Below are 6,775 nucleotides of genomic sequence, written 5' to 3' on the forward strand. Positions count from 1 at the left end.
CTGCTTACAATCTTTTACGTCCTCCCTGGTGTCTAGTGACTCGCCTGTAATGATCATCAGTCCCAATACTGACCCGTGGGGAACACTGCTGTATACTTTCCTCCAGTCTGAAAAACATCCGTTCACCACTCTCTGCTTTCTGTCCCTTAGCCCATGTTGCGACTGTCCCTTTAATCCCATGGGTTTTAATTTTGCTCAAGGCTATTATGTGGCACTTAGTCAAACGCATTTTGAAATTCCATGTACACCTCATTCCCCCCATCAACCCCACTCCCTTCATCAACCCCACTCCCCTCATCAACCCCACTCCCCTCATCAACCCCACTCCCTTCGTCAACCCCACTCCCCCCATCAACCCCACTCCCCCCATCAACCCCACTCCCCTCGTCAACCCCACTACCCTCGTCAACCCCACTACCCTCGTCAACCTCTCTCCCCTCATCAACCCCACTCCCCTCATCAACCCCACTCCCCTCATCAACCCCACTCCCCTCGTCAACCTCACTCCCCTCGTCAACCCCTCTCCCCCCGTCAACCCCTCTCCCCCCATCAACCCCACTCCCCTCGTCAACCCCACTCCCCTCGTCAACCTCTCTCCCCTCGTCAACCTCTCTCCCCTCGTCAACCCCTCTCCCCCCGTCAACCCCTCTCCCCCAGTCAACCCCACTCCCCTCATCAACCCCTCTCCCCTCGTCAACCCCACTCCCCTCATCAACCCCACTCCCCCCATCAACCCCACTCCCTTCATCAACCCCACTCCCTTCGTCAACCCCACTCCCCTCGTCAACCCCTCTCCCCCCGTCAACCTCTCTCCCCTCGTCAACCTCTCTCCCCTCATCAACCCCACTCCCTTCATCAACCCCACTCCCTTCATCAACCCCACTCCCTTCATCAACCCCACTCCCCTCGTCAACCCCACTCCCCTCGTCAACCCCACTCCCTTCATCAACCCCACTCCCTTCGTCAACCCCACTCCCCTCGTCAACCCCACTCCCCTCGTCAACCCCACTCCCCTCGTCAACCCCACTCCCCTCGTCAACCTCTCTCCCCTCGTCAACCCCTCTCCCCCCGTCAACCCCTCTCCCCTCGTCAACCTCTCTCCCCTCGTCAACCCCTCTCCCCTCATCAACCTCTCTCCCCTCGTCAACCCCTCTCCCCTCGTCAACCCCACTCCCTTCGTCAACCCCACTCCCCTCGTCAACCCCACTCCCCTCGTCAACCCCACTCCCCTCGTCAACCCCACTCCCCTCGTCAACCCCACTCCCCTCATCAACCCCACTCCCCTCATCAACCTCACTCCCCCATCAACCTCATCAACCTCTCTCCCCCCCCGTCGACCCCACTCCCCCCGTCGACCCCACTCCCCCGTCGACCTCACTCCTCCCGTCGACCTCACTCCCCTCATCGACCCTCTCCATTACTTTAACAAATCTATGCTGACTTTCATTTACTAACCCTTACTTTTCCAAATGCCAATTAATTTTGTCCCTAATTATTGTCTGTAAAAGTTTCCCCACTACCGACGTTCAGCTGACTGGCCTGTAGTTGCCGGGTTTACCATCCTTTATTAAACCAGGTGTAACATTTGCAATCCTCCAGTCCCCTAGCACCGCCCCATATCCAAGGAGGATTGGAAGATTGTGGCCAGAGCTTCCACAATTTCCACCCTTGGGGATGCATCACATGCGGACATAGAAGCATAGAAAAATAGGAGCAGGAGTCGGCCATTCGGCCCTTCGAGCCTGCTCCGCCATTCAATATGATCATGGCTGATCCTCTACCTCAATACCATATTCCTGCGCTCTCCTTGATGCCTTTTGTGTCTAGAAATCTATCTCCTCCTTAAATATATTCAGTGACTTGGCCTCCACAGCCTTCTGGGGTAGAGAATTCCACAGGTTCACCACCCTCTGAGTGAAGACATTTCTCCTCACCTCAGTCCTAAATGTCCTACCCCGTATCCTGAAACTGTGGCCCCTCGTTCTAGACCCACCAGCCAGAGGAAACATCCTCCCTGCATCCAGTCTGTCTAGCCCTGTCAATTGTATATGTTTCAATGAAATCCCCTCCCTTCTAAACTCTAGTGAATACAGGCCTAGTCGACCCAATCTCTCCTCATACGACAGTCCTGCCATCCCAGGAATCAGTCTGGTGAACCTTCGTTGCACTCCCTCTATGGCAAGTATATCCTTTCTTAGGTAAGGAGATCAAAACTGCACACAGTACTCCAGGTGTGGTCTCCCCAAGGCCCTGTATAACTGCAGTAAGACATCCTTGCTCCTGTACTCAAATTCTCTTGCAATGAAGGCCAACATACCATTTGTCTTCCTAATTGCTTGCTGCACCTGCATGTTTGCTTTCAGTGACTGGTATACAAGGACACGCAGGTCCCTTTGTACATCAACATTTCCCAATCTATCACCATTTAAATAATACTCTGCCTTTCTGTTTTTCATACCGAAGTGGATAACTTCACATTTATCCACGTTATACTGCACCTGCTATGTATTTGTCCACGCACTCAACTTGTCTAAATCGCCTTGAAGCCTCTTTGCATCCTCCTCACACTCTCTCCTAGTTTTGTGTCATCAGCAAACTTGGAAATATTACATTTGGTTCCCTCATCCAAATCATTGATATATATTGTGAACAGCTGGGGCCCAAGCACTGATCCCTGCGGTACCCCACTAGTCACCGCCAGCCGGCCCGAAAAAGACCCATTTATTCCTACTCTCTGTTTCCTGTCTGTTAACCAATTTTCAATCCATGCCAGTATATTACCCCCAATCCCATGCACTTTAATTTTGCACACTAACCTCTTATGTGGGACTTTATCAAAGGCCTTCTGAACATCCAAATACACCACATCCACTGGTTCTCCCTTCTCTATTCTACCAGATACATCCTCAAAAAAACTCCAGTAGGTTTGTCAAACACGATTTCCCTTTTATAAATCCATTTGACTTTGTCTAATCCCGTTGATATTTTCTAAGTATCCTGTTATCACATCCTTTATAATAGACTCTAGCATTTTCCCTACTACTGATGTTAGGCTAACCGGTCTGTAGTTCCCTGTTTTCTCTCTCCCTCTTTTAAAGAGTGGGGTTACATTTGCCACCCTCCAATCTGCAGGAACTGTTCCATAATCTATAGAATTTTGGAAGATGACAACCAATGCATCCACTATTTCCATGGCTACCTCTTTTAGTACTCTGGGATGCAGATTATCAGGCCCTGGGGATTTATTGGCTTTCAGTCCCATTAATTTCTCCAGCACTCTTTTTTTACTAATACTAATTTCCTTTAATTCCTCCTTCTCACGAGACCCTTAGTTCCCCAGCATTTCTGGGAAGTTATTTGTGTCCTCTTCCGTGAAGACAGAATCAAAGTATTTGTTTAATTGCTCCTGCCATTTCCTTGTTCCCCATTATAAATTCTCCCATTGCTGACTGTAAGGGACCTACATTTGTCTTCACTAATCTTTTTCTATACTTTTCTACGTTGAGGACTGTCAAACTTTTATTACCTCTTTATTTATTTTTATCCTATCCAATATCACTACTGTCTCCTCCTTTACTGCTACACTCGCAGATCCTCTTTAGTGAAGACAGATGCAAAGTACTCATTTAGTACCTCAGCTATGACCTCTGCCTCCACAGGAAGATGTGCTTTTTGGTCCCTAATCGTCCCCACCCATTCTCTGACTACCCGTTTTCTATTTGTGTTTATAAAAAACGTTTGGGTTCCCTTTTATGTTAGCCATCAATCTATTCTCTTACTCTCTCTTTGCTCCTCTTAATCCCTTTTTTAGATCAGTTTACTTTCTATATTCAGCTTGATTCTCTACTGTATTATGAACCTTACAATTGTCATAAGCCTCCTCTTTATGTCTCATTTTAACCTCTATATCTTTAGTCATCTAAAGATAGAGGTTAAAATGAGACATAAAGAGGTGGCTTAAGGAAGCTTTGGATGCCCTTTCCCCCTTATGGGAATGTGTCTACCTGAACCATTTCCTCTTTAAAGGCCTCTCCATTGTTCAATTACTGTTTTACCTACCAATTTTTGATTCCAATCCACCTGGGCCAGATCCCTTTTCAACTCACTGAAGTTAGCTCTCCTCCAGTTAAGTATTTTTACCTTTGATTGTACCTTGTCCTTTTCCATAACTATTCTAAACCTGATGATATTATGATCACTCTTCCCCAAATGCTCTCCCACTGAAACCCGCCCCACTTCATTCCCCAGAACCAGACCCATCACTACTTCCTTCCTCATTGGGCTGGAAACACACTGATTAAGAAAGTTCTCTTGTACACATTTCAGGAATTCCTCCTCTTTTCTCTTTACCCTGCTACTATCCCAGTCTATATTAGGATCATTTACATCCCCCATTATCACTTCTCTATCTTTCCTGAATACATTATACCCAGGAATATTAAGTTATGCTTAGTTTCACCTTCTACATTTTTTTCAGGTCTTCTATTGCGTCTCTGCTCTCCTTTTTAATGTGTTGCTACAATGTCTTATGTCCATCCCAATGTGCCCTGTCTTCCTCCCTGCAGAATTTGTACAGCCATTTTTCCTCTTTATCTCACTCTTAGTTTGTTACTTGATCCATTTAGGGTCACACTTGTTAGTCTAGAATTGTTGGCTTTGGGAATGTATTCTGCATACTTAGCACTATACCATTTGTCGTCTTCTGAGTGTTGTTGAACAACCTTCCCCAATTTATTGTTCTACAGAGCTGAATAACCCGAAGTTGGATGAAGTATTTGACAGCTCATCTGGGAGAAGAAATCTTTCATGTGGGGCAGTGGAATAGTATTTTGCCTGGGGCCTGGATGTGTTGAGCCAATAAAGGGTTATTGTGAAAAATTGATTGAAGTTGGATTAAAACAGTGCTATTTGACTCTGCATTGCAGCTATATTGGATTTTTGTGAATCTTCAATTTCTGGATTGTTATGTTGTCTCAGTTCATAGAGCTCAGACAGAGCTGTGTTGGCCCCAAATTGGGATTTTAGTTTGCTGCTACATAATCTAATGTTTTTCTATTCAAGTCTATGGGAATGTGCAATTTCAAGTTTCTTTCAATTTAAACCCGCAGCATCAGTGAGTTGCAGGATGTCATTGGGGATCATTCTTATTTTGTTTAGAATCCTGACTGGGTGGTCTTTAGGATTAAGCATATTAAAATTGTTTCCTAAATTTAATTTGGGACAAGAAATTGCCTTTCCTGTCACTGCATCATTCAGTAGTAGAGCATCGATTGAATTTTAAAGATGCTCGCAAACCCCCGATATTTTATATTAAATGTACAGAACAGATTTGCAGCTACCGATAGCTGTTTGTTTCCTATGTTGCAAAAACCCAAAGTGAACCAGTGACCAAAGAACGACTGCATTTTATATTGTTCCCAGCTTGCAGGCTGGAAGCTTGCAGGCTGGAAGCTCGGAGGATAGGTTAAGGGTCATTACACCCGTTCTGTGGCGGCTTCCTGAACACCCCTGAATCCGGTCCGGATTGGTAACATACGCAATGCTTGACACCAGGAGTAATCCTCCTACCTTCACGAAACATTACTCACTGAGCCTCAAAACTGCAAATGATCAGGTCTTTGGCAGAGATGTCTTCTCAGCTGGTGTTAAAACTTCATTTCAAGGACCCTTCCTCCCCTAATTTGTAATACTTTGGCAGGCTGCTACTGTGTGTGGAGAATGTAGAAGGGAAAAGAAAAATAGCTTATCCCCGCCTTGGTACAATTGTTTTTGTTGTGTATGTAACCTGTTCCACCTTAAGAGAGCTTAAGCCTGTTCCACCTTAAGAGATGTACTACTTTCTCAGGCTGCTGTAGACGTAATACCGGGGGTGAACACACCGGTATATAAGCACTGTGCAGTAATCTTGTATTCAGTATAGTCCCTACCTCCAACCAGTAAAGACCTGTTTTTATTGTTACTCATTAGTCTGTGTTTTAATTAACTAAATAATTCACAGACTTAACAGTTTTCATTCTTCAAATGCAATCCTTCGCACTGTGGTAAAGCCACTAAGAGACTCTCACAGTGACCTGTATAATTGCCTTTAGTCATGTTTATTACCTTTCAATGTTGGCTCTGGTTAAACAGAGCTAGATTGACAAAATCGCAATCTGACGCGATGACGTCATCACGTGGGTCATGTGACGTCCCCAACGGCGGGAAACGTCATGACGTCAGAGGTAGAGGGCGTGGCCAGCCAGTCCTCGTGTGGAGTGATAGTGAATAGACCTGTTTAGAGCTTCTCCTGCATTTTCTTGTTTTGTAAAGTTTTAATACATTAAACTCAGTTTGTTAACTTCCAGTGAGTTTATAGATTCTTTGCTAGGAGTGCAGAGACTCCTACATTGGTGACCCCGAATCCTCGCGATCGTTTTTCGCGGTGAGCGCAGAGAACGGGCCAGTAATGGAGGCCAATGCAGTGGCCTTGAAGCTCCCCCAATTCTGGGAACAACAGGCGGCCTCTTGGTTTGTGCAAGCCGAGGCGCAATTTGAGCTCCGCAACATCGTACAGGACCAGACCAGATATCTGGGGGCAGTACAGGATACAGCAGAAGAGGACAAAGGGATTAATCAGGAAGGGGAAAATAGAATACGAAAGTAAACTTGCAGCAAAAATAAAGACAGACTGCAAAAGCTTTTATCGGTATATCAGGAGGAAAAGACTGGTAAAATCCCAAGTCGGTCCCCTGCAGTCCGATTCGGGAGAATATATAATGGAGAATAAGGAAATGGC

This window comes from Somniosus microcephalus, chromosome 9, assembly GCF_052327205.1.
Source record: "Somniosus microcephalus isolate GS21.2 chromosome 9, FLI_Smic_1.0, whole genome shotgun sequence".
In the NCBI taxonomy this organism is placed as follows: Eukaryota; Metazoa; Chordata; class Chondrichthyes; order Squaliformes; family Somniosidae; genus Somniosus; species Somniosus microcephalus.